Raw genomic sequence first — 24,033 nt, forward strand, 5'->3', positions numbered from 1 at the left:
GTTTAGCTAGGTTTGATAAGGTTGGTTTAGAGAATGTGGTGAAACAAACTTTTGTCAATGGTTTCCTGGTTAATATTAGTGTTACTTTACAGCAAATGCCAAATGTGATGATGATGGCAATGAGTGAATTGTTCAATCATGCTAGAATTTTGTCATATAAACAGCAAGGTAGTGTGGTAGCTGTGACTGTTAGGAATAATGGAGAAGGACGTGGTGGTGGGAAACCTGAGAATAGGACTAGGCCTATCCAGTTTAAGGGTCAATGTTTCCGATGCAACGGCCTTCATATGATAAAAGACTAAAGAGACACAGGTGAGATGTTTTAGGTATAATAAAATTAGTCATATTGCCAGTCATTGTCAAGAAAATGTTGCGGTAAATGAGTAAGGGGTGACTGCTGCACCTGTAGCTGCCCTTGATACATTGCCTATAACTGATGTTTGGATTGGTGATGTGGCTGCAAAAGGATTTTTGGATACAGGCTGCTCTATATCGGTGGTACATTCCAGTGATGTGCCCTAATGTAGAGGTGAGGTGTATATATGTGCTTTTGATGGGAGTCATACTAAGTGTAAAATTGCAAATTGGGTGAAGATACGTGTGAACAATGAATGTGCAACCGTGAGGGCTGTGGTGTTGGATCAGCTGGTTAATGGTGTTGATGTGGTGTTAGGAGTTGATGTCATTGACCACTTGGGAGGTGTCACAGTGACCCAAAGCAAGGTATGTTTTGGTGCCTTTGGTGTTGCTTCAGTTAGTCAAGAAATTGAGCATAGACTAAGTAGTGAGAATGATGACAGTTGTCCAACAGTTGTTATTGAAGACCCATACTTTCATGCAGTATTTGATGAGCAGAAATGGACAGTCAGGTGGTTTTGGAAAAACAATGAACCTGTGATATTGACAAATAAATAAGTTATGATAAAAAGCTTGAGGTAAGAAGAAGTTAAAGAAAGTATCATTCCTCTAAAGGCAGTGGAACAGCCAACAAAGAATAAGGTGAGACCAGTGCTTGATTTTCGGGAACTTGATGTGAATGTCAAGTGTCACACTGGTGATGATGTGACTGACATATGCAGTGAGACTATGTGAATGGCGACAGACAGGTGAGAATGTGTCTTTTGTGGATTTGAAGTCGCCCTACCTACTGTCGAGCGTTGACGAAAAATTACGGCCGTATCAGCAAGTGAACTATAAAGGGCAGATATTTTGCCTTACAAGATTGGGATTTGGGTTGAACTCGGCACCACGGATTATGTCTAAGATACTGAAGACTGTATTGAGTAAGGAGGAAAAAATCGAGAGCAACCAGTTCATATGTAGATGACACTCTTGTGAACGAATCAATAGCTTCTGCTGATGAGGTAATTAGACACTTAAATACATTTGGGTTGATAAAGTCTCCAGAGTCCCACAATGGAGTAGCTGCTTTAGGATTGCAACTGCTAAGAGTTGGAGGAGAGTTGATGTTTCAGAGAGTTAATAAGGTGCCTGAAGTTACAGATATGCTTACAAGGAAGGAATTGTTTTCAGTTTGTGGTACATTAGTGGGCCATTATCCCATAGCTGGATGGTTAAGAGTTGCATGCAGCTACATTAAGAGAAGAGCCTCAGAAGCACGTTGGGAGGATCCTGTCGGTGAGCAGTCCATGTTGATGATTAAAGAGAAAATTGAGAGAGTAAAGTTAGACGATCTTGTGAGAGGAAATTGGTGTGTGCCAGGTGTTAAATGTGGTGTTGTGTGGTGTGATGCCACCAAAATTGCTATGGGTGTAGTTTTAGAGATAAATGGCAAGGTTGCTGAGGATGCTGCTTGGCTTAGCAAAAAGGATTTCAACCACATCAATGTTGCTGAACTAGAAGCTGTTTTGAGAGGGGTAATTGTGGCCATTAAATGGGGGTCTTGAGTCAATAGAGCTGAGGACTGACTCTGTAACTGTGGGAGTATGGTTGAAATCTGTAATAAGTGCTGAGAAGCGTGTTCAAAGCTGTTTTGAAAAGGGTAAATGTGGCCATTAAATGGGGTCATGAGTCAATAGAGCTGAGGACTGACTCTGCAACTGTGGGAACATGGTTGAAATCTGTAATAAGTGCTGAGAAGCGTTTTCACACAAAGGGAGCTGGAGAGATGATGATCAAGAGACGTTTGGGAAAATTGAAGGAATTGATTACAGAGTTTGGTCTGAATATTGTGGTTCAGATGGTGCCTACAGAGAAGAATAAAGCTAATATTCTGATGAGAGTCAAGAAGAGATGGTTGGCAAACAATGAAGTCGAGCATGCACATCTCTGCAGGTGCTGTAGTTAATCTAACAGTTGCATAATAAACACCAGAGAATGTGTGAAGAAGGTAGTTCAGTGTTGTGATCGTTGTCAGTCCATTGATCCTGCTCCTGTGGTGCACAAAGGAGGTGAATTAAGTGTTGATAGAAACTGGCAGCACCTAGCTATTGATGTTACTCATTACAGATAGATACCCTATTTATCAGTGGTTGACTGTAGTCCAGGTCGTTTCACTGTGGCGGGATCACAAAAACAAGTAACCTCCCCACATAAACTTAACCTGTCTGGCTATCAAACCCACCCTCAATCACACTTTCCACTTACACTAAAAAACACAGCAGGACAATTGCCCCAATACATACATACAGAACAAAAAACACAAACAGGTACTCACCGCTGGCTTCTGATACCTAGAACTAGGCTGTGCTGTCGTCCACTGGATATAGGCTATAGGCTAGCCAACACACAACCACCGCCGACAACCAAACACAAATCAACCACCCGAGACCCACAACCCCACAAAAACTCAGTAACCCAACAACTAAATGCAGATGAACACCAACCGCCTGAAAAAACACGACAACCACACGACTTACAGCAGTACAACAACCCGCAAAACCAACCCTGCCCCAACCACCACTCACAGACACCGAAAATGCACCACCAACCTTCTTAACCTCACCACAACCAGACAGACACAGCACAACAACTTCACAACCCCAAAATCTATCAAATAACACCCAAACAACGAAACACCAAAGGAAAACTGCTGCCAAAACCAACACTGACTTGACCAGACGCCTCACTGTTTAACAAACTCATCGTAAACAGACTTCCATTGACTACCTACAGAGTGCCACAACAGACATGCTTCCGACCGCCATATAACCACTTCCATTCAATCTTCCACCAATCTCTCTCTCTCTCTCTCTCTCTCTCTCGTTCTCTCTCTCGGCTCTCTCTCCCTCTCTCTCTCTCTCTCTCTCTCACACAAAACCTTTTGGAGATGTTGTCAAATATCAAAAACTATCATTACTCCTCCATATTACCTCCCCCATTACATTTGACAACATCTCCTTACACTCACAACATCCAAACTAAATTGCCTTTCGCAACACCCAAGGATGCTCAGATGCAGGTCCCCTGGATCTTGTTTGAGGACCATCATACACTGTTTCAGTTACATCGCCATTCACTTCTTCCAAACCACTTTCTTTCAAACTCCCATTATCTCCCTCACTACCATCCTCCCAAATTCCATTCACCACTTCACCGATGTCTTCTAACTCTGGTTCCAACATCTCCCCTATTTCGGCCACCAAACCACTCAGTTCATCCATACTTCTGTCAAACTCCTGCAAAGACTTATCCATCCTATCAACCACCTCCTCACTATTCAGTTTCCTTCTCACTGAAGTCTTACTTGTCCCTGTCAACTCAAACCCACATATTTTGGGGCTTGTGCCTTGTATGATAAGGCGCCCTATGAGGTAATGTTAGACTTGCGATAATCTTACGCTAAGTCGGTTGGTATTGCACTTCCATCTTCAATGGAGTGTCTTGGGGTTTGTAGATCACTTACGAAGTCGGGATTATCTTCTTGTTTATGACGACGATGTGTTAAACTCATGGTGAGGAGGTTCTTGTAGAAAACACGAAGTATAAAAATATATATATTCTTCTGAAGTTTTACATGCTGAAGATCAGATATGATTGTACAAGTCTTCTAATAACAATAGCTTGATCGCTTCTGCCAATGATGATGGCTACTTCTGTTCTCTCTACATGATAAAGCTTAGGTAAAGAGATACAGGTCTTCTAATGACGATAGCTAACTCTGTTCTGCCTGTCTACCATCTCTGTTACAAGTTATGAAGGAACAGACAGTAGTTCGAACATATGAACATACATACAAATGAGACACGCTACAGATCACGTAGGCCGTTTGAATTATAGGTCGCGGTAGTTGTCTCAAGCAGGGAGCTTGGACTGTTTCAAAACAAATGAATGACCACAGATGACGGCATGTCAACTTAGCCTACATACTTTAGGGTATACGTCATCTTTAGCGTCTCTAGTCTGATCACATTCCTGCAAGCAATCTGGTTGACCTCTTTAGTTTTAGTCTTTTATATATATGGACTAACATTCCATATTTTATTATGTAAACACTTACATTAGCTCGGTCAGCTACCAAAACCAACTACTGAATATCACTCAAACTTGACTTGCATTTGACTTATAGGAGTGCGATACAGACACTATGTGAATATAATATATATATATATATATATATATATATATATATATATATATATATATATATAAGTAAATAAAAATTCATGGTGTACATGAATTGATTCAAGTAATAAAATATAAAACAATGATATTGGTAAATAATAGTGATCACGTGATATATAATGATACAGTTTTTTCACTTCATCTCATTAAGATACATATGCTACAGAAAATACTAATGTACTCTGACAATTGCATAGAATGAAGATTAACATGATAAAAATAATATTTTAACTGATAAAAAATTTCATATATGAATTGATAAAATTATTAATGTTTATGCTGATTGATTCGTTGATTTTTATGCTAACTGTTATATATCTGATTCATTAATCCATATACTAACTCATATATAACTGCAGATATTGGTAAGATAAAAGGTAACAGATTGATTATAGGCTACCTGATTTGTTTATACATATGTATATGGATTCACATAATTATGATTAATATATGTGCACTTAAATAGACTCCTATTGCGTACACGCAAAGATATATTTCGATTCCGTTATTTATGATCATTTATATATAGATTCCTAGTGCGTACACGCAAAAAATATATTTCGATTCTGTTATTTATGATCATTTATATATATAGGATACATGATACCTTATATATATAGGATACATGACCGAGGTTATAATACTTCACATTTAACTGGCGTTCGAACAACTTTTCGTCCATTACACAGTTCCAGACAACCACCTATAGCCAAATGAAACGGCCTATTTCAATGGTTAAAACAAGGGGAAAATTTGCCTGGGCGGGTCCAACGTTCTATTTTGCGCTCATACTTATTCTCTGCATCCTAAGCTACACGATTCCGTTCGCGATGAAAAAAAATCATCCCCAGCACGAGTCCTTCGCCAGCAAAGTAGAGTTGAATATCCTTCTGGTCGTAATTGTCGGAAGTATGTCCCTTTTTGTAGTAGATTTCCGACAGCCGCCGGAGCATTCCGCATTAAAACGAGATTAACGACGGGATACGGTGTCGGTCGAAGAAGTCCATGATGGTGCTTATTCCTTTCACATTGTAGGCGGTTGTTACTCGACTGCCGTCGTCCGCAGCAAACGAACGATTTTTTGAAGTTGACGATGTGAAACTCTTCGTACTGCAGGATACTGTAACAGGTTCCATTAATCAGCCTGCAAGTGAAATTATACTTGTCACAAGGGCAAAGTAAATTCAGACGACATCCAAATACAGGGGAGGGGAGAGAGCCATTTAGACCAGACTTAACCCACATGAATTCGCTGATATTTTGGAATTCAAAAGAGTCAGCTGTACAAACTTTTTTATCCATGGCATTAACAATGAGTGAACCTATCCAGGTCTATGATGACTTGTAAAAATATCCATAATTATAAAAAATAAATAGATATCATTACGAATCTCAAAGAAAATTCGATATTACTGGTAGTAAGTTACTAGACAAAGAAGTGGAAAACGGCTATTTGTAAGATTGCCAGGCAACATAAGAGTCAAAGAGAAGATTAATCATGATTCTGTATTTCTCTATGCTAATTGAAATTAAGTTGTGATAAAATCTGATCCTATGTGCCCCTAACAAAAGTTTCATATTCAATTTTCTCGCGCGCATCCTCCGAGGTTAATTTTAAAAACTTTATTAATAGGTAGGAGATGCAACGAAAAAACCCACTATGTAACTAATTTCTATATAAATTTTTGGGTTTTTCAAGAAAATGTGACATTTTCCCATGAATGTTTTACTTGAATTGTAATAGGCTAATGTTGCAAGTAAATATTTCATATACATATCTTGATACTTCTAAATGTCTATGAGGTTCAGAAAAAATTAATTCATTTTGTTGTTGTTATAGAAATTCTATTGCTTATTTGTTATTGCGCATACGGATAGACACGCCTGCCTTGCCCATGAGAAGTTCAGGCTAAGCATTCCTTTCTCCAGTCAATCTGCTTTGCAAGCGCGAGATGAAGCCTGTGCAAGCAGATATTTGAGGTTAAAGGAATCAATGCTGATACGGCAATGATGGCGTCGTCACTTGGCAGGAGATTGCTCTCAGCCAGCTAAGAGTTACGTTACTTGCTGTAATAAATACGACTTTAGGATAAATTTTTTTTTTTTGTTTTTTTAATACTCGACCCACATGAGAAGAATGTCTGAAAAAAACAGTACCAAAATTGAACAATATATTAGTTTCATGTTGGAAATCTGCATAATTGTAATTATGTTAAATTAAATATTCCTTATTCAAACTAATGAAAAAGGTTTCCATACAAATTATATATATATTATTAGCCCTGTATAAGATTCATATAGGATTATTCCATAGATAACATTTTCACTTCTAGACTTCCTGACTTTAAAATCTCTTTTATTTTATTTTATTTATTTATTTATTTATTATTATTATTTTTTTTTTTCATTGACTACGAATATAAATCACCCCGGACAGACAATATGTCAGTAGGTTTTGGATATGTGTTTGAACTTTTAGCTTATTTGTCATTACTAAAGCGTTAAGTTAGAGTTCAAATCTTTACGCATATATATTTGGATATTTAATTAACCTATGGTTACGTTTTGCTTATTGATTTTATCGTGATTCCTTTTTTATTATAATTTGTAACCCTTCCGACTTCTTACGGAGTGTATTATATTGACTCCACTTGTATCCATATTTATTTTATTTTTTTATATTTATTTATATCTTTTTTTTATATATATTTGATAAATTAATGGTTGGCTTGAATATGTGGAAAAGTGTTCTAGCCGGCGTACCGTATAAGGCTACTTGCGGCATCAATTCTATAGATACAAGATATAAATGATAAAGGTATTTAAAACCGCGAGAACCGCTATAATCCAGTTCGGATCCAATATCACGAGTTGTACTCGTAAGACATTGACACTTTTTTATTTATCTCTTATTCTACCAAACCGATTGACTCTGGGTGATAAAATATAGTATAGGTTTTTCTTAATGGAAAGGAGTTCACACACGAGTTAAGGAGATTATTATTGATTTACACCACCCGAGTCAGATTATCATGTGTTGAATTCCATGTTTACTGATTTAGCACTCATAAATATTCTTAACGCACTCAACTGCGGTGTTTTGTTTTTAGTGCTATTAATTCTATATAACGTGTCAAGGAACTATTAACACTAAGAAGTGTTTATTCCCTCTGTCAGACTCGTAATTCTGTTAATAATTCTACGTATATTCTTTCAAGGATTGATTTGGCACAGGATAGGCCCTTAACTGACAGGTGTCTTAGTGTGTCCCTTGTTTTCATGACACTTGTTACAATCAGTTATGTGCTTTTTATATCTGTAAGCATTGTAGGCCAGTAAAATAGTGATTTGGCTTTCTGTGACATAGTAGGGAACCCTGGATGACGGAATGCAACCAGTTTATGACGATTGGTATGAAGAGATTATTACTACTACCTGGTCGTTAGTCACCTGCTGTGTTCTTCGGGTTTTCCTCGTCACGGACCTACATATAAATTATTTCAATTTGATTACATTATATGATACACATACTTTAAATATACTTTTGCTTTAGGGTTTCTGCTCGAAGTGTTTATGTTTTTGCCTTAGACCGCTGACCCTGTTTCCGTTCGAAGTGTTATTGGTTTGGTGTTTATTGCTGCTGACTCTGTTTCCGTTCAAAGTGTTTATTGTTTTGGGTTATGTCTGTTGACTCTTGCTTTGTTCAGTTTGTAACAGTTCTGCGCTCCAACCCAGATATTCAATGCTCGCGATCTCTTGGGTTAAGGAATTTTCTTGTTTAGATACGGTTTTAACAATAGGCACGGATGTTTCTATATTTTTTAGTCTAATTAATGGTTCTTTGCAGTATGGTGCGGGATTTGCGGGATAATGCGTCAGCTATGATATTTGCTTTCCCAGGTAGATATCTTATCTTGGCTCCAAAGACCTGAATGATCATTTGTCACCGAGTTCCTTTTGGACTGTGATTAAAGCCTTTGAAAAAACTCGGTAAAGGACTCTGTTCAGTAAGGACTTTATCAGGATAGCCATAGATTATGAACTTAAACTGTACTAGTGAGTTAAAGATACCTAGCCCTTCCTTGCCTATTACTGCATTTTTACTTTCATCAGGCTAAAAGTGGTGGCAAGCGTACCAGAAGGACTCTACAACTTCTCCGAAGAAAAATCAGAATAATGAAGTATCATATAAGAACTATTCAACGACGACGAAAGCAGCAGATTCTTCAAGCAACCTAGTATCATCGTTTAGTGAATAACTTCAAGAAACAAAACCGACGTGCCCTTTTTCCTACGGCAACGCAAGCTTCATCTCTCATTAGAATCATTCAAGAAAACATCGTTAGTGAGCGTTTCCGGCACTTCGAGAAACAAAACGAACGCGTCTGCAGCATCGGATCTTTTCAAGGGCTCAAATCATCGAAACAACGCGCACGAAAAGGGAAACTGAAGCCAATCCGGGTCATCCGCTAAATAGAGAAGGAGGACCAAGGCCGTGTGTCGTTATCGGAACACCGTGACTTCCCACAAAAGCAAGCTAAGTACAATTTTTATTCATTTGGAGTAACTTTGAGTGTTTCCTTTACAGGTCGAATTTCGTTATTCCTGTGGCGGAAGTTACGAGACATTCTTAATCTTACTTTTTTACAGAAATTATCTACATCATTGAGATTTCGCTACTGCGAGTTTTTTATCTTTGAGTGTCTGTTTCCAGAAGTTATACTGAAATATCATAATCATATATTGTGTTAATTTTATCATTTTGGGTGATTATTAATCCCTTACGTAACAAATTATATTAAACAGTGAATATGCGTTTACGCAGTGGACGTCTGTATTTATACAGATGCGTGGATAGGGTCGTAAGCACCGTAGTGATTAGAAAACACACAAAAAAACAAGTGGAAACACCCGTACAAATCTATATAAATCAAAGGTAACACTATTTCGGGTCATGACAATAAATGCTCCTTCGCAAAGTCCCGATCGCAGTTTTAGCCTTGAGTTTTTGAGTTATATAAAATATCGAACCTCAATGACTCAACTTAACTTTAAAAATATGGCTGGATTGCAAGGAATAACATGCCTATAAAAAACTTTCATTAGGCTAAATGCGCTGACCAGGATCCCTCACTATTTCAAATTTTAGCAAAGAATGAAGTACAAACACTTAATATTGAATGCAGTAGAGATAACTTGTCTTAATAGTAATCGCTCAGTTCCTAATAGTTCGTCATTCATTGCTTTATACGTAACCAGCAACATAATGCTAAAAACACACAATACGTTGCCGATGGTAATAAAGAGAAGGATCCTAATTATTACAAAAAAAGAAATAGAAACAGTAGCCCTTTCAGAATCAAACAAGCAAACTTGGTTACTGTGTCACCTAGTCAAGCGGTCAAGGTCAGTCAAAACTGCCGAAGTGTTCAAAGCATAGCAAATTCCACACAATAAGCGACTCTAGCAGAGTGGGGAAAAGCGATGTTGGGTCATACATGCCAAATACCTTTTTAAAATTAAAAAGGAATTTCCCTATGCATCACACGACCGTATAAAGTAATCAGAGCAGGTTTTCGTTTTTTTTTTAATACATAAGTTATTATAAGTAGTGGTGGATTAAGCCCGACTGTACGCGCCGCAAAAAAAATTAGAGTATCTTGTTTTATTTCTTTAGTACACGTAATATCCTGTATTTACGGACTCACCGTCTGTTGTTCGAACTTCCCTAATGAGAAGTCCGGATAAGCGAGCGCTTACAGATACCTCTATAGTTATAAAAAAACATTGATCTGTATCTAGTGTAATTGTAAGATCCATCTAGGGGTATACAAAATATTATCTTACATCCTGCAAAATAAGGCGTGTTTATCAAAGGAAAATCCTATAAACCTTCAAACATATTAAAATCCGTTTGAACAAAAATGAGACAGTTAATCAAATAATAACTTATATAAAGGAACTATACATTTGTTTCATAAATCGTAACATTGTTCAAATGACCCAACAGGATTCTCCCACAACCGCAGTCTCGAGAAGCATGCACCCTCGAATGTCTTAGTGCGTGTAAAAAGACTTTGCTGGGAAATGAAATTTTAATCCTTCCCGACACTCTGAAATATAACGATTTCCCCACGAAACCTAAAGCCCTATGACACGGTTGACTAGCAGCAACAAGTTAAATCTAGTGATCCACAACCGTATACATATATATCGTGGATACGGAAGTTATAAATATCGCATTTTTTATTGTTGCTAAATTTTAATCCCGCCCAACCAATCGTAGATGAATCTCTCTGATAATCTATCTAAAGTAATATCCGTAAAGTCATTCAAGCAGAGGTGATTCAGCAGAAATTTTTTTTTCTTTTACCTGAATACCAGGAAGTTTATCCACTAGCGAGTGATCTCTGGGAAAAAAAAACGGATGTAATTTAACACAAAATACGGTCTAAGGACAAACATAAAGCGATATACGTACCTTCGTGTAGAACCCCAATGAAATTTCAAAATAGAGATAAATGACGAAGTTGAAAAATGTTAGTAATAGGAGTCATTAGGAAATCAAATAAGCCCATATAATTTTTCCCTCAAACGTCATGCCATAAAAGATCGGACTTGGCGTATCTGCGCAGATTTCTGTCGCTTAAACAAGGAAACGACTCCCGATAGTTTCCAGTGCCATGTACCGACGACATCTTATCTCTGTTAGGTTAGAATAAATTTTTCACCAGCTTGGACTTACTTAAAGGCTTTTACCAGATACCATTACCTAAGTGATTGTACCTCATACACCGTTTTCAGCACACTCGGGGGACATTATCAATTTTTACGTATGCCTCCAGCTTACGTTTGCGCCCCAATTACAATATAGTGTTTGGAGACTTTTAGGGGATAACCTACATGCCTATATGGATGATCTTGTAATCTTTTCTAATACCTTAGACGTACATTCACATAAACTAGAGCTAGTCTCAGAGTAAAATATCTAAATGTGAGTTTTTAAAACCGAACATGTTTATCTAGGTTTTATGTGTCTTGTCAAGGTCTTAAAGTAGTCCATGGTAAGGTGTCGGCTATTCATAACTTTCCGGTACCTATTAACGTAAAAGGGGGATACAGCACTTTGGCGCTGTAGTGGGTATTACAATCGTATGTAAATATGTAACTCTTCAATCATGACGGCTCCTTTAACAGATCTTACGAAGAAGAGCGTAGATTTATTATGGTCTAAAAAGCATCAACAGGCGTTCGATATCTTAAAAACGGAATAATGCAGCTCACCTAACTTAAAAATCCCTGATTTAAATAAGGAATTTTTTTTTTTTATTGTAACAGACGCCTCAGACCAAGGGGTAAGAGGGGTACTACTTCAGTAATGTGATAAACAGTTCTTTCCTATAGCTTTTTATTCACGTAAACTAAAGCCCTCTGAAAGTAAAAATGCAGTAATAGGCAAGGAAGGGCTAGGTATCTTTAACTCACTAGTACAGTTTAAGTTCATAATCTATGGCTATCCTGATAAAGTCCTTACTGAACAGAGTCCTTTACCGAGTTTTTTCAAAGGTTTTAATCACAGTAAACACTTACACATACACTACAAGTATCATTCATTCCCCCAAAGTCATCCGTAGCACACGCTTTATCAACCGTTTGCACCCTACCACCAACCCCTTTACCATGCCGTTCACGCTTTTCCCTTCCACTTCCTCTCTCCACACTCTTCTGTTTTCTTCCATACTCAAGCAACACCAACTGTCGATCTCCCAGACCAATTTGTTCACCGACAGTCGGCTCATACTTATTCACCCTCAACCACTCACTCATCGCATTCTCCCGAACATACTGTGGTACTTCCCTCCACTTACGGAACTGGTTATGGTGTGCCCTAACCTCATCCAGTCCCCCACCTACTCACAATTTCCCCAAAACATAACTCAATCCACTCGGTCCCACTTCCAAAATCTCAAAAGGCCCTTCAAATTTCTCCCTTACTTTATTCACATTCATTCTTCCCATCTCAACCACCTCTTTCAACACCTTATCCCCAATCTTAAAACTCTCAAACCTTTCACTCGCTTTCTTCCACAAATCCCGATCACCTTCTGACAGACCCAACCGGCGGTCTGACAAATCCTTTCAAAATTCAACACATATTTACAAGGAGAACATACCTATACTCTTCAGCAGTGTGGCATTATATACCCAAACTGCACGTCCTACATACATATCCCAATCCCTTGGTTGCCTCTTACTCATCATTCGCAAAATCTCAGTCATCGTCCTAACAGTCCTTTCAGGCCAACCCCATTCGCACTGGGCATATACGGAGTAGAATACACATGCACAATACCCCATTCCTTCAACATTTCTTCAAATTCCCATCCCACAAACTCAGGTCCATTATCACTCAACATTTTTGCCGGCTTACACACACACACATGGGCAACATCACTTGACCCACCATTCGTGCAACAGTTTCACTCCTCTTATCTTTGATGGGAACCACATAAGCAAATTTACTCATGTGATCCACCATCACAATCATCCCCACGTGTCCTCTCGCAGTCCTGGGCAAAGAAACACAATCAATCACAAGCATTTCAAATGGCTCTTTCATCTGCAATCGCAACACAGGTGGACTTGCATGCACACTCTGATACTTTCCCCTCTGACAGTCTTCACACGTGACAGCCACATCCACACAAATCTTACTCAACCCAGGAGCATACAATCTCTCTCTCATGCATTCCCACAACTTATTTTTTCCCATATGCCCAAACCGATCATGCACCACCAAACAAACACATACTCACAGCTGACTCAACAGAAAACACTGGCACATACACTTCCTTGTCATACACCCCTTCCTGATGCAAAAAGTACACTATGTTTTGCACACCACAAAACGTTTAGCAACCCTCTTATATACATCCAACTCACATGGCCAGTCTTCCACACGCACTCCTCCCAAAACACATTGTCGCAACACACTTATCTCCAGGCACTTATTTTGCATTTCCTCAATCTCTTCCTCACTCAACAGATCATTCTCACTCCTAGCAATATCAATCATACCCACAAAGTTTGCTACAAACACATTACCATCTTGAATCCTAGCTACTTGCCTGCCCCCCTTTCTCAAGAATTCGATTTCCTACACTACGTCTATATCGTGGATCCTCAAAATATCTATCCCCTATTAAAAACAAGATGGCATATCATTTTCTCCTTTAACTATATAGTTATGCATTACCTCAAGATCTCCCAACCTAACCTTTAACCGTACCTCTTCCCATACTAAAACACTTCCTTGTCCTAACCCATGTATTCTCACACTTGTAGACTGCCTTTTCACTTCCCAATCACATCTCTCAAGTTCACTCACCACTGACCCACTCACCAAGGAAACTTGTGCCCTGTGTCAACCAAACTACAATACTCACTATCATTTACTTGGACAAACGTCACCATTTTCCCTCGAGTCCCATGCATACACACATTCACTACCACGTCCACCTGGTTATCCACATCACAATCCTCCTCATCACATTCATCCTCAGCTAACTCCCCATTTCCACAATTCTGACTCAGATCCCCTTCACAGTCCCTTTTTGTAACCAACCAATTACAACCACGTTCCCCGCACTGAATCATCAAAACCCCACGTTCATTACCAGTACTCACCCTTCCTCGATATTCAACCGGTCTGTCCCATCCAAAATACAACAACACTTTTATTCCAAACAAACTCACTACTGCTGACAACAATTCATACAACACTTCTCCTTGCCCACCTTGTTCCTCCGCACATGCCACTTCCTTCTGCACATCACTCATCAACTTCACTCGCAACTCATTCACACTACCGGGTACCTCTTCAACCAGACCCTTACCTTCCAAGTTTTTCAATGCTGAAAACAAACATTCACACATTCTGTCATTCCCTTCAAACCTCTCTTTTACAACCAACCCCTCAGGTACCATATTCGGATCCCAGTCACTTTTCACAACACCACTGTCCTTACCATGCATCCTAGACATCGTATCAGCAATCACATTTTTACTCCCCGGCACATATTCTAAGCTAAAATCAAAACTCACTCAAATCTCAATTGTCCTCACAATCCTAGCATTCCACACTTTCCTTCTTGATCATATAAACTAACGGCCAATGATCTGTCCTTATGACAAATTTTACCCCATACAAAAACACTTTCAACGCTTTCACACAAAACCTTATTGCCGCAAGCTCCTTCTCAACCACCGAATACTTAAGCTCTGCTTTATTAAAAGCTTTACTCACATACGCAATCACTCTCAATTGTCCCTCCCCATTCATTCACCTCTTGCATCTGCACCAAGCATCCTCCCATACTAAACTTACTAGCATCAGCATACAACTCAAGCTTACTGCATCCTCACTGTAGTCCGGAAAAGCCAAGGTGACGTCCCTAGCAGCCTCCTCTTTTCAATCTCTCAAATGCTCCCACCATTCGCTCATCCCACCTCAGCTTAGTACAATTTTTCTTCCCGGTCCATTCAGTCAACGGCTTCCCTATACCCGAACAATCCCTAACGAACTTCCTCCCGAACTCAATCAAACCCAAAAAACCCTTTAACTCCCGCACGGTCCGGGACGTGGAAACTCCTTTACTTTTTCCACAAACTTTTCACTCTTCCTTACACCACTCGCATCACCTTATGACCAAGAAATTCCACTTTCCCCAGCCAACCACGTACACTTCTCCAACTTCACTTTCACTCCAACCTCCTTCCAACCGTTCCAACACCTTCTCAAGCAGTTCCACATTCTCCTCAACAGTCTCACTTGCAATCAAAACGTCATCTATAAACACAGTCACCTTCCTTCTATCAAAACCAGCCAAAACTACATTCATCGCCCTCTGGAAGGCAGCAGGCGCATTAGCCAATCCAAAACTTAACCTCTTGAATTGAAAGTGGCAGCTACCACTCGAAAAAGCCGTAACATGCCTGCTCCCTTCCTCAAGAGGCATCTGGTAATAGCCCCTTACCAAATCCAATTTTGTGAACACTCTCATCCCATGCATCTTATACACACAATCAGACACCACATTCATCGGGAATCGCTCCTTCACAGTCACTTCATTCACCTTCCTGTAATCCACACACATCCTCAAACTTCCATCTGTCTTGCGTACTGGGACTATGGGACTATTCCAAGCACTCTCACTCCTCTCGATCACTCCCACTCTCTCAAGTTCCTCACACTGTTCCTCAATCTCTCGGGCAATAGGCGCAGAAAAAGTGTCGGGGACGCTGATATATGGGGGTATCGTCATTCAAAACTATCTTTGAATTCTGGAAGCTTAGATCCCCTGAAATCCTCGTCACCCCGACTCAACGCACCCCGCCTATCCACAACATCTGCATCAACCGCTCCCTCTCGTCATCACCAACATTTTCATCCACCTCAATTCTTTCTCTCAACTCATCATACTTCCACTCATCACTTTTTTTCATGCTACCTGTCATCACCCGCCGCACCCTAACATATCTTTCGTCATCCACATCCACCAACGTATACAACAACCCCACACAATCACCCTCAGGTATACCCCGCACTCGCTTTTTCCTAACACTCGGCAATGAGGCCACAAAAACCCGAGGATTCTCCATATCCAAAATCCCATCGTACACATGCACACTCGCTCTTACCAACTTGTTCGCATCCACACCCTCAACCACATGCACACTTGTCACCTTTGACAATCCCAAGACTATCGGGCCACGCAACTTTCACACTAACAACTTCTCCAACTTCTCGCGGCACTTTTACACACTCTTTCGCAACCAACGGCACTCCCTTCCATATTTTACTGCTTACCCCTCCATCCCCATCCAAGTACAACTCTCCATGTACATTCCCCTTCCTATGCAACTCAATCATATTCCTGCTCGGATGGACCACCATCCCACACTTCTTCAGGAACCTGTATCCTAACAACATATCATACTTATCACTCATTCCCTCGATCACATATAAGTCACCTTCCTCCATCACTACCCCTTCGATTTCTACATTTTCACGAAACATTCCCACCACAGGCATACCCAAATTTCCTATTCCTCGTACCTCCCCTTTACATTTCCTAATTTCACACTCCCTCCTCAACTTGTCACATCCATTCTTAAAAAGAACACTGACACTGCACCCAGTATCAATCAAAGCAACCAAACACACCCCTTTGCACCTCACTTTTACACTCATACATTCATGAGCTCTTCCTCCAAACCCTTTTTCATGCAACAATCCTTCAAGCACATGCATCACTCTTACTGACCGCACACCAGAGGACCCACCCAACTGAATCCCCTTTGTACCTAGTTTCCCGAACTCCCAACCTGACTCATCCTCTTTCGCCTACACACACTCGCCACATGACCTTCCATTCCACATTCAACACATTTTGCCCGCTGTTCCTTACACATCCTAGCATAATGCCCATTCTTCCCGCAATTACCACAAACCTCAGTCACACGAGTACCTCGACATCCACTTGCTATATGCCCTACTTGCCCACACCTGTAACACTTAACATCCCTATCTTTCTTACACTCGCTCACCAAATGCCCTGTTTGCCCACACCCGAAGCAAGCTCCCAACGCCCACCGACATTCATTCTTCCTGTGCCCTAGCTTTCCACATCTGTAACATTGCTGCTCTCGTTCACGACTAACCGACCCTAATCTTCCAACGCTTGCACTCCGATCTCTCTTAGGGCTAACCATACTTACGTTACTGGCTCTAACGCTCCTACCAACCACTCGCTCTGCCATTCGCCTTGGCCCTTCCAAAACTGCCTCCCTATAGCTCTTAAACTCTGGTATAACATCAGCCACTTCAGTCCTAATACTAACACTTCTACTCTCTTTCATACACCTATCCAACTCATAATCCTCTACTATTTCCAAAATGTCGTTCCACGACAACCTTTAATTCGTCCATCGCATTTTCTCCTTACGTTTCAGATTTACAAACTTATACACACTCTCAGGCACAGTCGCCAACAACTTCCTCACTAACTCTTTACACTCATTTATCCCTTCGTCCCCAAACTTTTTCCTGGCTAATGTTTCCAACCTGCACACATACATCGACAACGACTCACCAACATTCATTCTTACCTCATCAAAACCATGTTTTCTCCTATATCTAACACTACTCCTTATCCTCTTCGCCTGTTCCACAATCCTGGCTTTCACACTCTCATACGGCACATTCCCTAAACTCATCATTACCCCATACATATTCAACAAAAATCCTGCCAAAAAGCCACCCAACTCTCTTATTATCCCCATACTTTGCCTCACAATACCTCTCATATTCCTTAAAAAAATCCCCTATGTCCCTACTACCATATTCCTCGTATTGTGCACATCTAGGTATCTCTCTCATATATACAGCCTTTCGTACTTCCCGCTCACTCTCACTTTCGCTACTACCATTCTGATCCCTCTTAACCTCGTCCGAATACAGCGAATCAACTTCCATACTAACATCCATGCTCCTCATTACGCTCTTCTTGCCCTTCTTTCTACCCACCTGTTTCCACTCACCGCTATCTAAATCACTCTCAGCCCTTTCCCCAATGTATTCAGTCCCAGTCTCATCCTGTCCGTCACCCTTCCTAACCTTCTTTCCCTTAGTCGTCTTCTTTTCGTCAGCCCCCTTCTTATTCTTGTCCTCAGGTTTATCCTTATCCTGTCTCTTTCCCTTCTTTCCTTTACCTATCACAAACAAGTCACCTTCGTCACTCGTAGTTTCATCCCCTCGCTCTTCCACTGTCTTTACCACTTCTGGCCTATCACAAGACCTAGTAGGCCTACCCCCTACAGCTCCCTCTCCCATGAACCCCTTCATCATCTCCTGCACTGCATTCATCATCCCTAAGAATTTTTCATCCATTTTCTCAACCATTCTCTCTTCTGCTCCTTTCACTTCTTCTTTCATTTCCACTTTTGCACTCCTTAGCATTCCTCTCATTTCCTCTAACTCGCTCTACCCTTAACCTCTCATTATCCACTTCTAATTGTCCTCTTACTTCCCTCTCCAACCTCAACTCCTCCTTCAGCCTCTCCACCTCACTCAATCCTTCCATCTCAAACTTTCTCACCACTCATACACACTAGCCTAGACCAATTGTCCTGCAGCTGCCACACCAACAGTCCCTGTTCGGGCGCCAAAAAATAATGTGGCGGGATCACAAAAACAAGTAACCTCCCCACATAAACTTAACCTGTCTGGCTATCAAACCCACCCTCAATCACACTTTCCACTTAACACTAAAAAACACAGCAGGACAATTGCCCCAATACCTACATACAGAACAAAAAACACAAACAGGTACTCACCGCTGGCTTCTGATACCTAGGACTAGGCTGTGCTGTCGTCCACTGGATATAGGCTATAGGCTAGCCAACACACAACCACCGCCGACAACCAAACACAAATCAACCACCCGAGACCCACAACCCCACAAAAACTCAGTAACCCAACAACTAAATGCAGATGAACACCAACCGCCTGAAAAAACACGACAACCACACGACTTACAGCAGTACAACAACCCGCCAAAACCAACCCTGCCCCAACCACCACTCACAGACACCGAAAATGCACCACCAACCTTCTTAACCTCACCACAACCAGACAGACACAGCACAACAACTTCACAACCCCAAAATCTATCAAATAACACCCAAACAACGAAACACCAAAGGAAAACTGCTGCCAAAACCAACACTGACTTGACCAGACGCCTCACTGTTTACAACTCTCGTAACAGACTTCCATTGACTACCTACAGAGTGCCACAACAGACATGCTTCCGACCGCCATATAACCACTTCCATTCATTCTTCCACCAATCTCTCTCTCTCTCTCTCTCTCTCTCTCTCTCTCTCTCTCTCTCTCTCTCTCTCTCTCTCTCTCTCTCACACAACCTTTGGAGATGTTGTCAAATATCAACTATCATTACTCCTCCATATCACAATATGGAGGAAGTTAAAGAGAGACAATGCACAAGAAATATCTGCCGAGTTGAATAATATCTTTTTGGTATCTTTTTGGAAAGAGGGCCAGTTGATGAACTATTACTGGATAACAGTACAGCATTTAGGTCACAGAGTGTAGGAGATATGTTGTCTCGTTGGAACATTGTTAGGGTTTTGGGGCTGCTTATCGACCAGGAGGAAATGGAAGTTGAAAGGCACCATAGGACCATCAAGGCTATTGCAGAGGGGAGGAATTAGTCCTACTGAAGCAGTATTCTGGTAAAATAGCACATCAAGGTCCGGACAGGATGAATCATCCGTTCCACAGCATGCAGTGTACAGATATGAGTGGAGATACCCTTCAGTAATCCCCAAAGGAGCAGATACCAGCAAAGACATGCCCCTTTCAATTACGCTAGGAGAGGAGGTGTGGGTGTAGTCCCTGGATGCCCATTGTACTACTCAATGGCATAAAGGGGTGGTTACTCATGTGAACTCCTTGAACAACATTTCCATGGATGGAATGCCGAGGCATGTGTTGGATGTGCGACCAGTTATAAGTTCCAGCTTTCCTATCTGATGACTCGAGCAAAATATCAAGTGATAATTCAGTCTCAGAAGAATCAGTAAAACTACAAGTGAGTGGTCAAAGTGAAACAGGGGAGAATCAGTGTCCACGGAGGAATAGAAGACCTTCTTTATGTCTCTGCTAAAGTTGTGTGTGTGTGTCTTTTTATCTTAAGATCATGTGGGCGTGTGATGTAGGATTTTTTGGAAATACTGCTGCAGTTACATGTGAGTAGGATTGTCTACACCTGGGCAATAGCCAGTCAGTTGTTGTGGAGTTAGGGTGTTGTGCCCTGGGGCTCCGTGGTTGATTGTTTGTGGCAAGGGACCTTTCCCTCTTTCCCTTTATTTTCCTCATTGGTTGACGAGTTGGATCTTAAAGGTCATCCATTACGCAGTCTGAGGGAGCTTGCAAAGTGAGTTGAGCAGTCTGAGGGAGCTTGCAAGGCGAGTTTAACTACACTACTCTTGCCTCTAGATTGGCCACAGCATCTGGTATGGGTGTGAGAGAGCCAAAATTAGGACTAGGATTGACAGGTGATGGGGAAGGTTCAGAAAGAGACAAGTTCTCATTAGACAATTCATGACTAACTAAGCTTTTAGCTTTAGCTCTAGAAGCTGCTTTTCTCTTTTTATCTCTAACTTGTTTGTGTAGCTGGTCAAGATCTTCCAAGTTCTCTTATCCCAATTAATACATGCTCCAGGTTTGTTCTGATGTACAAGTCTGCCCCCTGCAACCTGTGCAAATTGAATGTGGATCATTGCCAGCTTTAGTTATCCTAGTATTGCAGCAATACCTAATACCAGATGAGTTAGAGTCTGACATATTTGTAGACAAACTCAAAACTATTTAATTCTGTGCAAATTTTACATCTGATTTCCTAAATAGCTAATATCGTAGAGAAAAAAAAAAAGCTACCTATATTTAAGAGTACTTCACCAAATAACTCCAACAATGAGTGACAGTAAAGAATTCCAAAAATTCCACTGACTACTGAACTGTGTTAACAGTACCAGCTGGCAGAAAGAACTGATTTTCGTGCACTGTTGGTTCCTCACTCCCCCGATAATAGGCGGGGAGTATCACCTGACCAAAAAAACTAGCGCTACAGCGACTTTAAAAAATTCTAGCTGTCGACGGTTTAGAAACTATAGCTATGTAACAACTTGGTAAGTTGCATAGTACATAAAATTTACTTTTTGTTAATATTTTTGGGGGTCTGGAACACATTAATTCTATTTACATTATTGCTAATGGGAGCTATTGTTTTGGTTTTCTTACGTTTCAGACTTTGTAGGAGGTTCCAGAACGGATTATGTACGAAAACTGAGGTTCCACTATAATTTTCAGTATTAAATATTTTTCCCTTAAGTGGGATTCATTCCAGTGTTCTTTTCTTGATGTCAGTTCAATTATTACTGTTATTATTTGATTCTTCTTCTGTTGGAAATTCTTTTTCATGGATATCTGAACCTTCGATGTTGGTAGTGGTATTGGTGGATATGGTATTACGGTTGGTTATTTCGGGTTTTGGTATTTAATATTGATTATGCGGATTGGTATTTTTACTTATATTTGAGAAAGTGGGGCTTTTGGATGGATTAACTCCTCTTACTTTTGGCTTGAGTCTAGCTTCCTTGGCTGTCATTCCTGTTCTATTTATTAACTGAAACTCTGGTAAAAGGAGCCCCTCTCTAGATTTAGCATGATGGGATAGGCTAAAATTGATACATTTTGGGTAGTTCCAGTTCCAATTAGTGGTATGGTTATCTGATGCACAGACTGCACATATTGCCTCGTTATGTCATTTTTTTTGTGTCCATACCTTGAGAACTGTGTAACTGTAGTGGTTTAAGAATAAATGGACACACTTCTCTATTTTGCCCAAGAATTTTGATTTTAAATGAGAGGTCTTGACCTGTGAACTTTACTTTTGACAATGTTAATATCTTTATTTATGTCTTTCCTATTTGGAATTGAGTATATTTCTCGATCGTAAATATTGTTACAGTATATCTCAATTTAAAATTGAGATATAACAATATTTACGAGTCTAGTAGTAGTTGTTTTGAAGTAAGTTCTTCTTGTTCGTTGTTGGGCAGAATAACTGTACCTTGTACATAATTCAGTGCTGGTCATACGCAAACAAACCATCGGTCTTAACAATAGGATAATTTCTAATGACTAGCTGGACCCGGTTAAAAAGCAGATGAAAGCAAGGAATCTTGTGATACCTGGCAACACATGCGTAGATTGAGTGATTGGGTGAAGAGTGGTCAAACGCTGATCATCTACGCCAGTCTTTTCTTAACCGTCTGGACGAGAGTTGGGTTTTTTCCTCTCTTGGCCTTTTCCCGGTTCTTTGACTGTTTCGTTTCCTTTAGTGTGTGTGTGTGTTTTTACCTGGTATTATGGCTTCTTCTGCTTCTTCTTGACGTCAGTGTATAAGACCCGGAGTTCCTGGGTTCCCGTGTTCTCGTTTTTTGGCTTCGTCAGAGACAGACCCTCACATCACATGCAGTAGGTGTCGTTCGAATTTTTGTACGATTACGAATCCTTGTACGGAATGCCAGGCAGGCCTATGGAGCAGTGGAGGAAGTTTTATGGTAAGAGGGAACATCAGAGTGTCTCCACTCTTCCTACTTGGGAGGGCTTTGCTCCTATTCCCAATGTTTTGTCTTCCGCAGTAGTCAACCCCCATAGTAGCGTTGTCCCTGCATCTCCTTCCTTTTCTTCCATTGATTCGTCGATGGAAGTATCGGGAGGTTGCCAGGGTATTTTTCGTAATGTAGCCCCCTCTTCCTCGGGAGCTTTTTCGGTTCCCGAGAAGGGTGAGGTTTTTTCACCATTCTCTTCTCTTCCAGAGTCAGAGGCGTCATTAATGGCGGCGATTTAGAAGACGCTTGGGCTAGGGGGTACCCCGTCCTTGGGGGGGTTGCTAGCGCATTTTGTGGAGGCTCACACCCCCCCCTTCCCGGTCCAGCCAGGCCATCCCCCCTCCTCCCGGCCTAGTCTCTGCGGGTGGGAGCAGTCGGCCATCTTGTATTGCTCCACCGGTGTCTGCCGTCGCTTTGTATTGGAGTGACACTGCGGTGTCAGCCCCGTTGACGACATCACGGGGTCCATCTTTGTGTATTCCTCCGCCAGTGGCGTTTCTTTCCACCTCGCACAGAGGGGAAGCCATGACGTCACCACTTGTGACGTCACTCTCATCGATGACGTATCTCCCAGTCGCCTCCTCCGATCCGACTCACTTAGCCGCGACGTCATCACTGCCACCCAGTTCGCAACATCTCCCTTCTTTGTCTTCGGAGCCTTCTCTGGCACATCAGTCCGAGGTCATATGCCAGGCAGTGCTTCAGAGGCTGGACTCTGTATTGGATGTGAAGTTGGCTGCCTTATCGGCTGGGAGGACTGGTAGTTAACGCATTGCTTCGTCCCCGCCTTCTGAGAAGAGTGCGCACAAGAAGCTAGTACTGTCTTCCTCTCCCTCTTCCCCCTCTACGCCCCGTCAGCGTATTAAGCGTTGGAAGGCTGAGGACTTTGCCCTTCCTTTGCCATCGAGGGAGGAACAGCGCTGACGTGTTCCCGAGTGCTGTGGTTTCGGGCAGTGTTAGTGATTTGTGTTCCGCAGGGGTTGCTTCACCGCCGAATCTCGTACGTGCAACCACTCCATCCCCCCTTCCGTCCTTGCACATCGCGAGCATGTTGCAACCTCCCCTGTCCGTGCACGTGATGGTAGTGCTCCTTCTTCTCCAAGGCCTATTCGTCACCGTAAAGATCTGAAGGCGCCTGTCATGAGGTTGAAGGTAGTGAGCACGGAGGTGGTGCAGCCGGAGAGT

The sequence above is a fragment of the Macrobrachium nipponense genome, chromosome 23 (assembly GCF_015104395.2).
Source record: "Macrobrachium nipponense isolate FS-2020 chromosome 23, ASM1510439v2, whole genome shotgun sequence".
In the NCBI taxonomy this organism is placed as follows: Eukaryota; Metazoa; Arthropoda; class Malacostraca; order Decapoda; family Palaemonidae; genus Macrobrachium; species Macrobrachium nipponense.